Below are 18,727 nucleotides of genomic sequence, written 5' to 3' on the forward strand. Positions count from 1 at the left end.
TGAGGTTTCACCCTTAGCACCTTTTCCCAACTGCATTTCTTCTAGGGTAATTGGCTTCAACAATGTGAAGTGTTTCACTGATTTGACTTGAGTTGTAGGTGAGCCAAAAACCTTTAAAATTCTTTGATCTATCTTTTATCTTTCTTCTTTAATCTTTAGTTCAACTGCTACTATGTTGATCAAATCAATAATGTCTAACATTGGTGGCTTTGTGAAGGTAATAGTTGGGACTATTACCTTACGGACTTGTACATGCACATTCTTCTCCCTTTTTTTGTTATCATCAAGTAAGGCAGGGCTGGAAGTTTGAGCAGCCACCGGTTGTTGAAGAAGATGTGTCTGAGTTACTTGATTGACATGTATCTTGGTAATTGAATTCTCCACTTGTGTCAGTTTTTGAATCCAATGCCTCGACCTTTCTGTTTAAGTCAGTTTCCTTCCTAATTTTCTGGTGAATGTCTGTCATTGTTGACTCAGGAAGATTGTACTTCATTCTTTTATTGAGGTCCTTTTTGACTTCCTCAATGGTGTTCTTGATTTAATCCATATCTTGATTTTGTTTGAGAGTCTAAATTTTGTGCAGTTGCAGAGATTCAAGATGGGATTATAGAAGACTTTTGGTACTGGCATTGGTGGTGGTTTGAATGGTTGTTTGAGTCTCATGAATTACTTTGAACAGTATGGAGTTGAAGTGATGATAACTGCAATATTTGGAGAACATCCAGGATGGAGTGTTTGTTGATGAGCTAGGTTATGCATCTCCCCATATGTTCATACCAGTTTCATCAGCATCTTTTCCATGAGAATCATCCCCAAAAGAACCATCTGAATCACACTCAAAATCATCACCAACTGTAGGTGGAAGAGAGTTGATTGCATCCTCTGTCCTTAGCATAAAGGTTGTGGTGTGTACCAAATTTAGAGTCCTCTCTGCATCTTCATTGCCCTGTTCAGCTAAGAGTTGATATGCTGGAACGGTACGAGTAAATGCCTCAGCATCAAAAGAGAAGAAATCTATAACAGCTTGATATTATTGCTGAAATAGCCTCACTTTGTCTGCCTCATTGACTTCCCACTACAAGAAACAGGTCAGAAGACATCAGTTATAAACCCATGTTAAAAAAATTTAAAAGCGATGTCTTTGCATGTGTAGAGAAAGGTCCAGAGTTTTAAACATCGGTTTTAGACCGATGTCGAAAATTCCAGTAGACAACAGTTCTAACTTAAAAATTGATGTCTTTTTTCTAATATATTACATTTTAACACATGATCACGAGTTCAATAATAGTTTATCTTTTAATTTCTTCTATCAATTTAAGCATATGACACACAAAGAAAAAAAAAGACAAAGACAACGTTTATGAAAATTAGGACGTTGTAAATAAGTACTTTTAACATCGGTTATTTTATGAACTGGTTTAAATTATAATATTAGACATTAGTTATGTAAGCTTGTATTTAACATAACTTTTGAATTGTTGTTAAAAATGTAATTTAACATCGGTCATCTTAAACTAAACTGATGTTTTGTTCATAAGAGACATCAGTTGCTAAGTAATAAGCTGATGTCAAACCTCTATAGGACATCAGTTATATGTTAGGTTTGATTTGTATATAAATCCTATTCTTAAGACCAAACATGCATTCAATTGGCCAAGTACATTGTCAAACATTGTCCAATTAACCAGTATACAAAAACCAATATACCAAACCCAAACATGCATTCAATTGGCCAACTACATTGTCCAATTCATCCAATATCAAAATTAACTAAATATTCCAAATTAACCATCCAATATCAAAACTAATTACATAATTTAACCATTGAAACTAGAACAATATCAACACAAATCTATTATACTAATTCATCCATTCATATGAAACATGTCACTGAGCCAACCTACTTCTGCCTTTGGTTCTTATCTAAGGATCATGCCTCTTCTCTCTTTGAACCCTTCCACGAGATGCAACATGAGTACCTGTGGATGGAGCAGCAACACATTGACACGCTCTCACAATAATCAGGACAACTACTCACTTTATGCTGCATGCCTTGTCCCGCTGTTTGACTTCCATCACCAAGTCACTTTGTTAGATAGCTACTCACTAATTTATTTAGTCATCAATCATTTGTAGTTGGTAAAGTCAGCATAAACACAAAGACAAAAAAAAAGATCAAACTCTTTTTAGAAAATTTCTATACACCATTACTATGCCCAGAACCTAAAAGAGTATTCTCACAAGGCACCGCATAGAATTCTGCCAAAAAATACTATATTATATAGCTCAAGGCATCAAATTTTCCTTATTTCAAAGTAAAAGCAGTCATTTTCCTCCAACATGTCCAATGCCTTGGAATCATGTTTTTTGTTTAAATAAAGGGTATTAGTGTACAAGAACATCAATACAATCAGATTAAGATTACAACAAATAGTAGTTATCATTAGTAATAATATAAAAAACAACCAGCAGGACCAGCACTTGCTATATAATATTTCTCAACTTCTATTAAAAAAGGAAGAGATTCCTGAAGTTGGATTTTATTTGAAGTCAAAGTCTAGCATTGAACCGTAAAACACACACCCGCACCGCACATGTATGAAAATATTAGGATTATTAAGCTTCAAAACGTACCTCTGCTTAGCAAATTCTTGAAGCAGCAGACCGTTACCAGTCCCAACATCAAGCACACTCCGATCAATAATATCCAAGGAGCTGGTGTTATTTTCATGATCACAAGCTAAGACACAGCCCTTGGATCACAATATCCAAGGAGCAGGTGTTATATATATCTGCTGCTCAGCGCATGAAATGAATCAGCACATACTCTGCATATAATAGCTACACGCAAAGATCCAAATTGAGGACGATGTCTCCAGTCAAGTTAGGTATATATATGTAATTGAAAAGCAGTGGTATAGTGTCAAAGAAAGAAAAGTATATGTGGTGCAAAACATAGTTAAATTACCTTATATAAAAACATGTAAAATGACTGCGTTGGTACAGGATCGTCCAGATTAGTAGAATTTGCTCGAAGCATAAGGAGGGATGAAAGTATAGTGTGACCTATAACCTGAAAGAATAGGTATAGGGAAAAAATCTCCAGATAAATGTAAGTAATCAAGGTTACTCCAAATGTGCATGTGTCTGTGTTTTTCTTTTTCTATATGTCCGTAAGTCTTGTTGGGTGACATTGAACTTACAGACACGATCTTGCACATTAGAAGCGACGAAGAAGCTCCTATAACCACAACAAACCCGTAGGCAATTAGCAGGATATATAGACAGAGAGAAAAGACCTGCAAAATGTGAAGTCAACTAGACAATTTTCCAAATAGAAGTTGTTAATAATCTATAGACTTGTTAGATATGTAAAGAAGATATTAGTTGATGAATAGTTACTGTTAGGTCACACACACTGTAGAGGGGGTGAATACAGTGTATAGTACATTCAAATCGAACTTTAAGAACTTAAGTAACAGAAAACAAACTTTATTGAAACAATAAACTCTGTTACAGTATGGAACTATTACCTCTCAGTGATGAACAAATATCACGAGAGCTGCTAGGGTTACAATGAATAATCTTCTCTAATAATGATAACACTTTTTGTGTAAACCCTATGTCTGTGTTTATATACTACACAGTTACAAGATAATCGCTAATTGATATGGAATATAATTCTGCTTCCTAAAATATATCAATCAGATATCTTTTCTTCCAAGTATTCCATTCTTTACGGAATTCCTTCTTCATGCATATCTCTTCTTATCTTTATCTTGATCTTCTTTCCTTTAATCAGCTACTGTCCTTATCTGATTGTCCTTCAGCACTTAAGTTCTGATATCTATCTTCTGATGATTATCTCCTGATAACATAAATACTGATATCCTTAAGTCCTGACTTCCAGTATAAGTATTGATCAACAGTTAAGTACTGATTTATCCTGTTCAAGTAAGATCTGAAAGCTAAACATAAAACATATTAGCCATGACATTATCAAATATATCTAACAATCTCCCCCAACTTGTAAATTAACATAATATACAAGTTTAACAGATATTTGATGATGTCAAAAATATTAAGTACAAATGCATGAGAATTAGACTAGATAACTACAACTTACAGTCCTTAAAGCTTTTACCAATTTCAACTTCTGATAACAACTTCAGTCTGTATAAATATCAGTATTTAAGCAGTTGTAGATCTTCGACTTCGCTTCATCATTTTCTGATCTCTCTGATGTCAGGAGTTGTTCTGAGATAGTTCTTCAACAAACATTTCTCAACATATCTTAGTTCATCAATCATTCTCCTTTTGACATCTTTAAGCTCTGCAGTATCTTCACCAGTTTGAAAGATTGCAGCTCTGAGATCATTGATCTTTGCTTTTCTCAACTCCTGATCTAGTCTTATGACATAAGCTTTGTCAGACTCCAGATTAAATTCAAGTCCCTTAATACCAAGATATGTTCTGATCTGTGCAGTATTAGGCTTCATATCAACAATATCACCATTGTGATCTCTGTACTTTGGAACATATATGCTGTCAGACTTAACAGAATAAAACCTTTTCTGTCTCTGAATATGTTCTTTTAAGTAGTTTGCAGCAGTCTCTGTTATTCTGTCATCCACTTGAAGTAAGAAAAGTACATGCTCCAATTCTTCAAAATACTTCAATGGAATGGCATTTTGTCTTATATGATAAACCCTACCATATGTCGTGAAATACAACATAATGTATTCTTTCAAGTAGGTATGGTAAACCATCTGTACAGATTCCAGTTGATTCAATCTCTCAGGAGTTGCTCCAATACCTGGTTCACTCAAGGAAGTTGGATCATTGGTAGTGTTGTGTACTCTTCTTTCATCAGCACTTCCCAATCCAGTTTTATCTCTAGCTTCCTTTCCAGTAACTACTCTTGCTTCAAAACTACTTGCAGTAGTCTTCAAAGATTGAGTCTGTTTTGCTTTAGTGAATCCTGGTAAGAGTGTCTTTGATCTATTTTCTGATATCAAGTTAACTTGAGCTCTGTCAGAGGTTACTTGCTTCTTCTGAATATCAGAACTTACAATTTCTTGACTCTGAACAACTTGAGCCATGTCAGAGGTTGTTTCAAGAACTTTTCTTGAAGTCAGAGCAAGATCATCCTTTTCATCAGTAATTTCTTCTTCCTCAGGAGGTACATAAACCTTGATAGGTTCACCAACCTTTTCTTTACCCTTGGATCTTGGATCTATCTATGGTTGTGATCTAGTCAACGTTGCTTCAGTATATGTCCTTTCTTTGATCACAATGCCTTTGAGTTTTGGAAGTGAAGTTTTACCAGAAGCTTCAGATTTAGATGTGACTTTCTCTGATTTAAGTCTAGCTTCTTCTTCCTTTAAACTTTCCAAGTCCATTCCTGGATTTTCTTGAAGAAATAACTGTGTTGACATTTCCTCATCAAGATCTAGAAGTTCATCAGAACTTATCCTTTTACCAGCAGCATAACTTATTCTTTTCCCAGTATCAGAACTTGTCCTGTGACTAGCTTGTCTTGATGTAAACCTTCTACCTTGACTATGACCACTACCCATTCCAGAGTATCCTTGATCATCATTTCCATCATCCTTTCCTTGCAGTGTCTTGTTAGTGTTGCATTTGGACTTAATTACCTTCTCCCCCTTTTTGGCATCAGCAGGTAGTAAAAGAGAGATAAGTAATTCCACTGAGGATTGGATTTCAGTAAGTTGTGATTGCTGAGAAGCTTGATTTGTCAGAATGTCATCAATCTGAGCTTGTTGTTTCTCTTGAGTGTTCTCAATATAAGCAATCCTATCAATGGTAGGTTGAAAGAACTTTTTCTTATCAATTTTCCAAACTTGTTTTTGTTTGATAAAGTTCTCCTGAATCTTGTGTAGCTCTGCATGAGTAGTTGAATGAAGACCTTGTAGATGTTTAATACTCAATGCAGTGACTCTAAGCTGGGTTTTTAAATCATCAGAATTTAACATTTCATCAGCTTTAGTCAAGTGCTCAGCAAGATGTATTGCAGTTGGAACACATGAAACTGAGTTCCATTCCTTAGTCCACTCCTGACCTGCAGGAGTTTCACTCCAAGGTACTGGTGCAGCCCCGGTAACAAACTTCTGTACCAGTTCAGACTTAGGAAGAGTCTGTTGAGGAGTATGTCCTGAAGGACCTGCTTCATCAGCATCTACAATTGGAGCAGCTTCACCAGTATCTCCAGCATTTGCAGCATCAGAACTTAAAGAATCAGTATCTTCTGATAAGACAACAGTGTGAGTAGCAATGGAGGCTTCAGCATCCTCTAATTGCTGATCTGATACTAAGTTCTGATCAACAGCCATATCCTGATGCTCACCTAAAGTCTGATCATCAGCATCTTGATGCAGAGAAGGTGTTGTTGATAACTCTGGAGTTTGAACAGCATCAGTAACAGGTGTTGTGGAAGGATTATTTGTTGTTGGAGCTTCTAAGAGAAATACTTCAGACACAACCAAGTGTTGAATATCAATATCAGCACTTGTGTCTGGATCAACAAGAGACACAGACGGTGAGTTAGCCTTGTCAGATACAGCTTCCTGAGATGGAGTTGATGGAGAAGAAGTGACTGGAGCAAATTCCTTGTCTTGTGAGATCAGAGATTCTTGATCCCCTTCCTTAGCTGCTTCCTCTTCATCATCTGAAACTGGCCTTTGTGCCCTCTGTTTCTTGTACTTCCTTGTTGATTTGGATTCCTTGGGAGTTTCAGGAACTGTCATTCGTCTAAGCTTCTTGAGAAGCCTAGAACCCCCAATTTCAGAATCCTTCTGAGAAATCTCTTTCTCAACTTCAGATACAACAGGTTCTCTAGCAGAAACGTGTTCCTCAGAATCAGATTCATCTCTCAATATAATCCTCCTTCTCTTTTGAGATGTTTGAGGAACATTCTTTGTCCTCTTTGGCTTGGAAGATGAAGGCTTCACAGTAGGTGCTGAAGATAAAGGTTGAGCAGTCTGTGAAGTGGAGAGATAGGATTTGAGATATGTTCTGAGGGTAGGTTGAGTAGAATGAGAGGTAGGTACTGAGGTTGATGGATTTTGGGTGTTTGGAGTTGGTTGGACATCAGAGTAAACAGATCTATAAGTATCAGGATCAGCATTTACCAGGATCTGTTTTACAGACTTAGGAATCTGTAATGGTCTAACCACTTTTTTCTTAGTATCAGCATTTACCAGGTCATTAAAGTATCATTTTGCAACCTTAAAAGGTGGGGTTTGAGTGCTGACTAAATGAGGTTCATCAGTACAGTAAGTGTAAATAAGTTGACAGAATCTAGCAAAATAAATAACATCTCGATCCTCTGTCATCCTATCCCCAATAAAACCAATTAAAGCAGTTGCAAAATCAAAATGAGTTTGATGAATAATAGCATACCCTATGTGCTGACTCAGAATTGGGATAGCATCAAAATTTGAACATTTGTTCCCAAAAGCTTTGGTGATGCAATCAAAGAAGAAACTCCATTCTCTTCTGATATTAGCCCGTTTCAACTGTCCAAGTTTCGTCAGACTCTTTTCATATCCCAATTCAGCCATTAACTCCCGAAGGGCTGAGTCCTCTGGAATTGAGAAAGTACAATCTTCTGGAAGATGTAAAGCCCTGCGTACTGTACTAGGAGTGACTACAAAGGATGAATCACCCACTTGGAAGATAATACTGGGAGTTCCACGTTGACCACCATCATCAAAAAGTCCAGTCCTCCAAAACCTCAGAACTTGTTGGCTTGAAAGGAATTCAGGCTGTGTTAATGCATACCCAACCTCACTATGTGCAAGAAGATCTTGCACAAAGTGCAATTCAGATGGAGCTTCAGTGTGATCAAGAACTGCAGCATAGTTGTTGGGGACAAACTTAGTTGCATCAATGATTAAATCATTTGGTGCCATGTGAAAAAAAATGAGATTCAAGTATGCCTGTTAGGTGTTTGAGATAATGTCTGTATGAAAAACCAACGTGAGAAATAAAGAGAAAGAGAGTAAAAGTAAGGAGAGAGATAAAATATGAAGAAAATAAAAGATTAAAGAAATCTTCTCTCTGTTGTACTTATACTCTGAACAAAAATGTTACTGTTGGACACCTGTCAGACATGCAGTAATAACGGACAGTTACTGGGCTCGAGAAAACAGGAATCATTACTTACCCATTTGCCTAGTTTCAAGGAAAAACCGTTCCATGTATCAAGAGAAACAGTTTTAATTCAAAATTTAAACCGTTAGCACTGATTGAATTATTTTTCACTGCATCATTAATATTCTGAAAATACATCACATGAAAATGACCAAGATAAATTAGATAAGTAAGTGCTGAAAATGAATCAGAACTTAATATAAAACAAAATTTATATGGTCGTCAGAATATCAATCAGGATTTATCAACACAAGATAAAATAACTCAGAGACAAAATCTTGAAGTAAAAACAACTTTCATTAATATATCAAGACAATACATTTATGAAATGGAAATTACATCAATACTTATACAAGATTTTCCCTAAGCTTCTAAACCTAACATCAACAGCCTTAGTCCTAGCTAAGAAACCTGACAAAGCTGATGATGAAGAAAAACAGGAAGAAGACGAGATTAAGTCATCTTCTTCTTCCTACTCTCGACAAACAGAATGGCGAGTCTGATGATTCGCTCTTGCTGGCGGAGATGATGAAGATGAAGTTCTCTTCGAACGGCCACCAGATCACGTTTGATAACCTTTGGAAATTGAATCCAGAGATTATGAGGAATGTTGGTGATAGGGTATGGAGTTGGAATTCCATTCAAAAAGACATGAACAGTCTCATCACCATAATTGTAGAACCAGCCAAATTCAGCCATTTGTGATGATAAGTGAAAAACGAGAGTGAGTTTGTGATAAAAGTGTGATGGGAAGGCTGATGTGAAGTGGTTGCTTATATAGGTAAGAGAATGCCAGGAGACGCAAAGAAATTGAATGCTGACAGGTAGAATTAATTCTACCTCGTCTCCCTAGACTTTGAAAAAGAATAACATTCATTGGAAAGAGGAATCATGGTTTAAAACGCACAAGAAACAAGAAACAGTGGACTGTTCAAGTACGAATACCATTAATCCTAATCATAGTGACTATTAATCTTCCACTTCAACATATTCTAGGTCGAACTGAGACTGTTATCAAATTTTATTCACATATAAGCCAAGTAAAGGATTAGACTGAGAAATCAGAACTTAGACCTATACCAGAACTTAACAGTCATCATAACATAATTTCTTAACTCGAAAAAAAAGGAATGCCCATCTCAGTAAATCCTCATATAAGTTCTGAGTTATAGACTTCAGAACTTAATCATCAGAACGTGTAACTAGAACTTGTCCTCAGAATTTGTGCAGTAATGACACAATGACTGTTTATCTAAAATAACATAGACCACCACAGAAATTTTCATCATTCAGATGGAGTGATTAGTGTGTGCATTAAGCTAAATAACAGATAAAGAGTAAAGTCTGATTCACTTCAGTACATCTTAGAAATAAGGCATAACTAAAATTTTGCTAAAGAGCTGTCATTGTCCTGAAACCTACTGATGAATGAGTTCATGCTTGAGTCCACCTCAACTGTTTTGTGCTAATTTTATGCATCTTTTGAAATTCTATTTTACAGTGGCTTCTCAGTGTAAGTGAGTCACGACTGTTTATCATAATTTATGCTATTATCAGAGTATTTCTCCAGTAATCATAGAGTGTGAAAAGTCACCAAGAAAATATTTTGCTTTTCTAATGCATATCTACTTAATACCAGCAATGCACTTGGGTCGTCCCTTCCACATTTTTACTCTAGATCTCAAAGGAGTACCTGATTTTATTCTTTGATCTTTTTGCTTTTTCTTTTGATAAGTGAGGTTTATCAGCACTTAGTACATTCAGCAGTTTTACTGGTATCAGAACTTAACAGATGAGTAGCATTATTCTAATTTGTGACTTAGTAATAAGATATACAAAGTAAACTTAACTAAGCTCAATTATCAGAATTTGCTAGTGTCATAGGGTTTCCACTAAAATAATTACTTCTTACATGGAATCATTTGTTTATTGAAGACTACTAGGTCAGTATCTAGCACAGTTATCCTCATAGGATAGAATACGTACTTGAACAGACATATCACTTATCAGAGTTTAGAAACATATATCAGACAACAGTCAGTACTTAAAGACATTTATCAATTAAGCACAGAATACACAATGAGATTAATTCTGTAAATACTGAGCATAAAGTCTGATAATACAGAACAAGACTAAGCAGATTTAGAGAAAGAACCTAAAACCATTCCAAGTTCATTTACCAATCTTGTAAAAGTAGCTTCACACAGTGGTTTTGTGAAGATATCTGCTAGTTGTTGATCTGTGGGAACAAAATGCAATTCCACTGTACCTTCATCCACATGTTCCCTGATGAAGTGGTACCTGATGCTGATGTGCTTTGTCATTGAGTGTTGAACTGGATTACCTGTCATAGCAATAGCACTTTGATTATCACAGTAAATAGGGATTTTGAAATATGTTAACCCATAATCCAGTAACTGATTCTTCATCCAAAGAATCTGTGCACAACAGCTTCCTGCAGCAATATACTCTGCTTCTGCAGTTGATGTGGAAATTGACTTTTGTTTCTTGCTGTACCAAGAAACCAATCTGCCTCCAAGAAATTGGCAGCTTCCACTTATGCTTTTCCTGTCAATTTTGCAACCTGCAAAATCTGCATCTGAGTAACCTATTAGTTTAAAATCTGATTCTCTAGGATACCATAATCCCAGAGCAGCTGTTCCTTTAAGATACTTAAAGATTCTTTTTACAGCTGTTAAGTGAGGTTCTCTTGGATCTGCTTGAAATCTTGCACAAAGACAAGTAGCATACATGATATCAGGTCTACTAGCAGTTAGATAGAGTAGAGAGCCAATCATACCTCTGTAGTCAGTAATATCTACTGATTTACCGGTATCCTTATCCAGTTTTGTCGCAGTGGCCATTGGAGTGGATGCACTTGAACAATCTTGCATTCCAAATTTCTTCAGCAAGTTTCTGGTGTACTTGGTTTGATAAATAAAAGTGCCTTCCTCATTCTGCTTGACTTGAAGGCCCAGAAAATAGCTAAGTTCCCCCATCATACTCATCTGATATCTTGACTGCATTAGCTTGGCAAACTTTTTGCAAAGTTTGTCATTTGTAGATCCAAAAATGATATCATCAACATAAATCTGGACCAGAAGTAAGTCCTTTCCATGGTTGCAGGTAGAACAGTGTTTTGTCTATTGTCCCTCTGTTGAATCCACTTTCCAGAAGAAACTGAGCTAAAGTCTCATACCATGCTCTAGGAGCTTGCTTAAGTCCATAAAGTGCTTCATCAAGTCTGTAGACATAATCTGGATGTTTGGTATCTACAAAACCTGGAGGTTGTTCAACATATACCTCTTCCTCCAATTCTCCCATTGAGAAAAGCACTTTTCACATCCATTTGAAAGACAGTAAACTTTTTGTGAGCAGCATAAGCCAAGAATATCCTTATGGCTTCTAACCTAGCAACTGGTGCAAATGTTTCATCATAATCAATTCCCTCCTGTTGAGAATATCCTTTTGTAACCAGCCTTGCCTTATTCCTTGTAATTATGCCATCACTGTCAGTTTTATTTCTGAATACCCACTTTGTACCAACAACAGATCTATTCTTTGGTCTTGGCACTAGGGTCCAGACTTTATTTCTTTCAAATTCATTAACTCTTCCTGCATTGCTTGCACCCAATCAGCATCTTGAAGAGCTTCTTCCACTTTCTTTGGCTCAGTCTGAGAGAGAAAAGAATTGTAAAGACATTCATTTGAAGTACCTGTTCTAGTTCTGACACCTGCATCAGGATTTCCAATTATCAAATCAGGTGTATGTGATTTTGTCCACTTCCTTGCAGATGGAAGGTTTTCATTAGAACTGGATGCTCCCCCATGATCCATGCTATTTTCATTTTCATTTTCTGATGCTCCCCCTGAAACTATGCTCTCTGAGTTGGATTCTTCAGTATTTAGATTTTCAGCACTATCAGAACTTGGCTTATCATAACTTGACGAATCAGAACTTGAAGAGCCAGATGCATGTTCTGATGTTTCTTGAGATGTGGTAGGATCTTGAGTATGCTCCCCCTGCATAGGTGCATCTTCCTTTGACGTAGTCTCCACAGTTTCAATAACATCAGAGTTTAATCCATCAGAGTTTACAGTATCAGAACTTAGACTGTCAGGATTTTCTGTATCAGAATTAGAGTCTTCATTTTCAAATCTCAGCTGATCATGGTCAATGAAATCTTCAAGACCAGTAATCTTTTTGTCATCAAAAGAGACATTGATAGATTCCATGACCACTTTTGTTCTCAAGTTATAGACTCTGAAGGCTTTTGTGGAAAGTGGATATCCAACAAAGATTCCTTCATCAGCTTTTAGATCAAACTTTGATAGCTGTTCAGGATGAGTCTTGAGAACAAAACACTTGCATCCAAATACATGAAAATATTTTAGATTTGGCTTCTTTTTCTTCACCATCTCATATGGTGTTTTTCCATGCTTGTTAATGAGTGTTGCATTTTGAGTAAAACAAGCAGTCTGCACAGCTTCAGCCCAAAAATAGGTTGGAAGCTTTGCTTCTTCAAGCATTGTACGTGCAGCTTCAATGAGAGTTCTATTCTTCCTTTCAACAACTCCATTTTGCTGTGGAGTTCCAGGAGCAGAAAATTCCTACTTTATTCCATGGCTTTTGCAGAACTCTTCCATTATCAAATTCTTGAACTCAGTGCCATTATCACTCCTTAAAACTTTCACAGAATCTTTGACCATTTTATCCAGATGTTTAATATGATCAATCAAGGTTGATGCAGTTTCACTTTTTGTATGCAAGAAATACACCCATGTGTATCTGGTGAACTCATCCACTATGACCAACGCATACTTCTTCTTTGCAATAGACATGACATTTACTGGACCAAATAGATCAACATGTATTAGATGATAAGGCTCAAGAATTGATGATTCAGTCTTGCTCTTGAATGAAGATTTTCTTTGTTTGGCTTTCTGACATGAATCACAAAGACCATCAGGAGCAAATACTGTGTTTGGCAATTCTCTCACAGGATCTTTCTTGACCAGTTCATTTATATTGTTGAAATTTAAATGAGAGAATTTCTTATGCCAATTCCAGTTTTCTTCAATTGATGCTCTACTCATCAGACAGATTACAGAACCATCAGTACTTGTTGAAAGCTTAGCTTCATAAATGTTACCACGCCTGTATCCTTTCAGAACAACTTTGCCTTTAGATTTACTTACAATTTCACAGTGTTCTTCAAAGAAATCAACATGATAACCTCTGTCACAGATTTGACTTATACTCAGTAGGTTGTGTTTAAGTCCTGAGACTAGAGCTACTTGTTTAATTATGACATTTCCAAGATTGATATTGTCATATCCCAATGTTTTTCCAATGTTGCCATCTCCATAAGAAACACTTGGGCCAGCTTTCTCCACAAAGTCTGATAGCAGGGCCTTATTTCCAGTCATATGTCCTGAACATCCACTGTCCAGAACTAGAATATTTTTCCTGTTGCCCTTTGTTTCAGCAGCTTCAGAACTGCTCTCAGCACTTTCTTTATCAACATTTGCCATCAATGCATAGTTTTCCTCACTTTCAGAGTCTGAGGTGTCTGTCCAGCTTTTCTGCTTTGTGACAAGAGCCTTGCCTTTGTCACCCTTTACCTTCTTGCAGTCAGGAGATATGTGGCCTTTCTCACCACAGTTATAGCATTTAACATTGGTGTAATCTCCTCTGTCAGACTTTCCTCCTCTGCCTTCAGATCTTCTGAAATTCTTCTTATCAGAACTTATGCCTTTCCTGGAAAACTTCTTTCCCTTCCTGAACTTCCTGTATGCAATCTTTGTGATTCCTTTCACCATAAGAGCACACAGCTTCATCATCTCCTCATCAGCATCAGTCTCAGGCAAGCTTTCAGAATCTGAGTCATCATCACTCTCAGAACTTGATGACTCAGTATCAGACTTTATGAAAAGAGCTTTACCCTTGTCTTTCTTTGAGGAAGCTGCTTTGGGGAATTCTTCTTCAGCCTTAAGAGCAACTGTCCTTGACTTTCCTCATTTCCTCTTGCTTCTTTGTTCCATCTCCAGCTCATGAGTCTTGAGCATTCCATAGATTTCGTCAAGAGTTGTTTCATCAAGATTGTAGTTGTCTCTTATTATCGTTGCCTTCAAATCCCAGCATTCAGGAAGAGCTAACAGGAACTTAAGGTTTGAATCTTTAAGATAATACTCTTTATCAACCAATGACAAATCATTCAAAAGTTTGACAAATCTATCATATAAATTATTCAATAACTCATTAGTCTTTGAGTCAAAGTGTTTATACTCTTGAGTGAGTATTGTCTTCCTGTTCTTCTTAATTGTGTCAGTTCCCTGACACCTTGTTTCCAGAGCATCCCATATCTCCTTAGCAGTCTTGCAGTTGATTACCCTGTTTGACATTACATTATCAATGGCACTATGCAGTAAGTGTCGTACCTTAGCATCCTTAGCAATTGATGCTATGTCTTCAGCAGTATAATCACTCTTCTCTTTTGGTACGGTCTTTGCTGCTTCACCTGCAACTGCAACAGCAAGCTTGGTTGGTTTGTGAGGGCCTTCCTTGATTCTATCAAGGTATTCTGGATCTGTTGCTTCCAGGAACATGGTCATCCTTACCTTCCATATGGGATATTCAGATGGTCTCAGTATGGAAACTCTGATGGTCTCATACCGACTCTGAATTTGTGTCTTTGGTGATTCCTCAGTTTTGGTAGGCTTAGTTGGAGTTTCTGTGTCCGACATGATTGTGTTTGGATCTTTAACTGTATGTATATTAACAGATAGGCTCTGATACCAATTGTTAGGTCACACACACACACTGTAGAGGGGGTGAATAAAGTGTATAGTATACTCAAATCGAACTTTAAGAACTTAAGTAACAGAAAACAAACTTTATTGAAACAATAAACTCTGTTACAGTATGGAACTGTTACCTCTCAGTGATGAACAAATATCACGAGAGCTGCTAGGGTTACAATGAATAATCTTCTCTAATAATGATAACACTTTTTATGTAAACCCTATGTCTGTGTTTATATACTACACAGTTACAAGATAATCGCTAATTGATATGGAATATAATTCTGCTTCCTAAAATATATCAATCAGATATCTTTTCTTCCAAGTATTCCATTCTTTACGGAATTCCTTCTTCATGCATATCTCTTCTTATGTTTTTCTTGATCTTCTTTCCTTTAATCAGCTACTGTCCTTATCTGATTGTCCTTCAGCACTTAAGTTCTGATATCTATCTTCTGATGATTATCTCCTGATAACATAAGTACTGATATCCTTAAGTCCTGACTTCCAGTATAAGTACTGATCAACAGTTAAGTACTGATTTATCCTGTTCAAGTAAGATCTGAAAGCTAAACATAAAACATATTAGCCATGACATTATCAAATATATCTAACAGTTACTAACTTTCTGTTTGCCATATTTGACACTGAATGTCATAATGCTGCAAGCTTTGTCTCCTTCAACATCGGGTATGTCCTATAACACAGTGCAGTAGATGGTGATACTTCATATTTATAATTAAAGCTTTAAATGATTCACATGAAAAAACATCAGAAATTGCTAATTATACTATGATATGAAGTAAATTAACAAATTTTTTAGTCTATTTCACTACAAAGATTTAAATATGGAGTTCCAATCTTTAAAAAAATATATATATAGTTTAAGGTTTACCTTAATCACTCCAAGAACAACTATAAATACGCTGAAGAAAATGGTAGCAAAACCAATTGACCTTGAGAATACCATTGGTTTACCTAGCGCATTCTGCATACATATTGGTTCAGTTCTTATATATGGCCTTATAACATATTATAAACAACTAGCACCTATTATGTGTTGCATGCAATAGTGTAGTTGGTTACCTGGATGTGGTAAAAGGCAGCAGGCAGCATCGTGAGTCCCAATAGTCCGCCCATAGAAAATGAAGTCATTGTCGTATAATTTTCCATCTAAGTAAAGGTAGCTGCCAAGAAGTATTATAGGTTACCCATTTTAAAAAAACATTTAACGAAAAAAAAGACAAGGGAGTAAACACAGTTAATATCAGTGAGGGATAGTTAAGGGTCAAAGAACAAGTTAAGTAGTTTGATTACTTTGTCTATGTCCACATTAAACACTTGATTTATCCCCGAGGTATAGATACTCGCACAAGCAAATGGTAGGAGTTCCTGCATTTAGACATAAACTCATTTATATAAGGGAGATGACGCATAAAAATATCTTCAATGGTTAACACCACAAATATATAGTTAGGGGGGCTGAATATTGTTCAAGGGCACCGAAATAAATTATTTTATATTTTTTGAAAATTTTTACTAAAATTCATGTATATTTTGATGGTTAGCGGGGAGCGGAACCATCCAGTCTCAGATTCCTTCCCTGGATAGCACCCATTTATACTAACTACAAATTTAAATTATATACGCACAGTCATAAATAATTAAAGTCAAATATGTTATGTCAATCATATGCATATAGAATACAAAATTTTTAACTCAACTCAAAACAAAATTTATATATATCCCTACCTATAGAATTCCCACAAGATACGCAGGTGATAAATCTCCAACAAAAGTTAAGGGCAGTAAAGAACTTGACCTCCTATAGGAAACAAGTATTAGAATAGAAATTCTTCTGGTACAGGTTAGAATTACATGGAAAATAATTTATTCTTGTCATCATCGAGAAGATACTTGGCTTGCCATAAACACAAGACAGCCAAGTGCCACAAAATAACAAACTTTGAATGAACAAGAACTAAAGAGTTCAAATCAAAGCTAGAAGTTATATTAGTAATTGGTACGGCTGCTAAAATTTGAAATTCATCATCACAAAAGTCTTGATATGCAAAAGAAAAGCCTTTTGTACATATATATTAAATAGAACCTAATACCCATACATATATTGGTCACCTAAAACCATGATACATATTCATACAAGTAAATACATGCTTCAACAGTTCTAACTAATCAAGAAGTTTCAAGTAACATATACAGTGATGATCAAACTACAGTTACAATTGTCAAATCCTAATGATCCACAATATATAAATTGACCACAGGTAAATACATGCTTCCCTAGTAGAAAAATTGACCATTAATATATTATATACAAATATGATAGATTGAACAGGCAAGCCAAGTAATTCAGAACCTGGAACTGATCAGCTCCATAAAATCAATAAAAATCACATCTTTCAAATATTCATTTGTATAAAACATCAATAAATTCACATCACATCAACATTTTATTATCAATTAATCAAAACCAAAACACAAACACATTCACTATAATCCATATATATCGCTTAATCGAGATAATCAAACAATCAAACATTAATTCATCAAAATTCAAAAAATCCAAAATTACAAAACCGAGCAAATAAACTCACAGAAATATCAGCGATAAATGCAGCCAAATCATCAACATCAATCTTTGCAGCACCTTCCGCAACTCTATATACTTCAGATCTGCATAAACCAAAAATAAAATAAGAAAACCCAAACCAAAGAATCTTAAAATATGAAAATAAACTAAAGAAAATATGAAGAAACAGTACATAATCTTACTAATTGAAAGCTAACCAAAAATCTTAAGATGGGTTGAAATAATATGGCTCACTTTGTACTTAATTTTAATTAGGGTTTATATCTTCTTAGAAAGGGGGTTTTTGTTAAAGCTCTAGGGAGAGAGCGAGGTGTGAGAGAGAGTAGGAGGTAGGGGAGAGAGAGGGAGTAGGTGAGAGAGATTTGTGTAGTGAAATTAGGGTTAAAGTTTGAAGAGGGAGGGAGAGACAATGAGGGAGAGAGGGATGGTGATGCAGTGAGTGAGAGAGAGAGGGGAGAGTGAGAGGATGGAGAAAGTGGTGGTCGGGGGTAAAAGGGGGGAAGAGGGGAAGTGAATTGTGAAAGAGGGGGGAATTGGAATTTTGGTCAAGGGGAAATGAATTTTTGTGAAATAAAAGCGGGGAAGAGTATCTCCGTAATAACAGTCATTTTTTATTTTTTTAATAAATAGAGATTAGACAATGGTTAAAATTAAAACCGATGTCTACAAAGGCTTTAACATCGTTTAAAACACAACCGATGTTAAAAATACTTTTAACATTGGTGGCTTTTTGAACCGATGTTAAAAGGGTGATTTCTTTTGCCCTGTTTCTTGTAGTGTCCCTTAACTCACTTGCAATGGATTTCTACCATTGTTCTTCTATACCTGATTTTCTCTCATGTTCCCTCTCATTTTGCATCAAGGGCTCCCCTTGGCTTCCCACCCTCACACCCCACTTTCACCATCGAAGGTGGGACTCCTCTCACTCACTTTTACCATGCTGGAAGAAATATCATGTGAAGGTTCACTCTTTTCCTCTCCTTTTTCCCTGAGAGCAACTCAGCCTCTCACTCAAATCACTCCATTCCCTCATTCCTAGAAGTGATTGTACAACTACTAAGTCGTCTCCACTTATCACAGTTTTGGAAATATCAAGTTGTGTAGAGACTTTCAACGGATAAGAGACATCCGTCAAAA

General features: G+C 36.1%; 2 long non-coding RNA genes across 3 annotated transcripts; both read right to left on the minus strand.

Annotated features, from left to right (window-relative positions):
- Nucleotides 1-1,749: 1,749 nt before the first annotated feature.
- LOC141693291 (uncharacterized) lies at nt 1,750-3,293 on the minus strand. The gene is made up of 3 exons (XR_012563062.1): nt 2,969-3,293; nt 2,635-2,841; nt 1,750-2,069 (listed from the first exon to the last, which is right to left on the minus strand). It is a non-coding gene; the product is annotated as an uncharacterized LOC141693291 (long non-coding RNA).
- An 11,911-nt stretch (nt 3,294-15,204) lies between these two features.
- On the minus strand, nt 15,205-18,090 carry LOC141693290 (uncharacterized). 2 transcript variants are annotated; one of them, XR_012563061.1, is made up of 5 exons: nt 17,773-18,090; nt 17,595-17,673; nt 16,297-16,371; nt 16,066-16,166; nt 15,205-15,967 (listed from the first exon to the last, which is right to left on the minus strand). It is a non-coding gene; the product is annotated as an uncharacterized LOC141693290 (long non-coding RNA). The 2 variants fall into 2 exon arrangements; XR_012563060.1 differs by having other exon boundaries at nt 17,763-18,090.
- Nucleotides 18,091-18,727: the final 637 nt, after the last annotated feature.

This window comes from Apium graveolens, chromosome 10 (assembly GCF_009905375.1).
Source record: "Apium graveolens cultivar Ventura chromosome 10, ASM990537v1, whole genome shotgun sequence".
In the NCBI taxonomy this organism is placed as follows: domain Eukaryota; kingdom Viridiplantae; phylum Streptophyta; class Magnoliopsida; order Apiales; family Apiaceae; genus Apium; species Apium graveolens.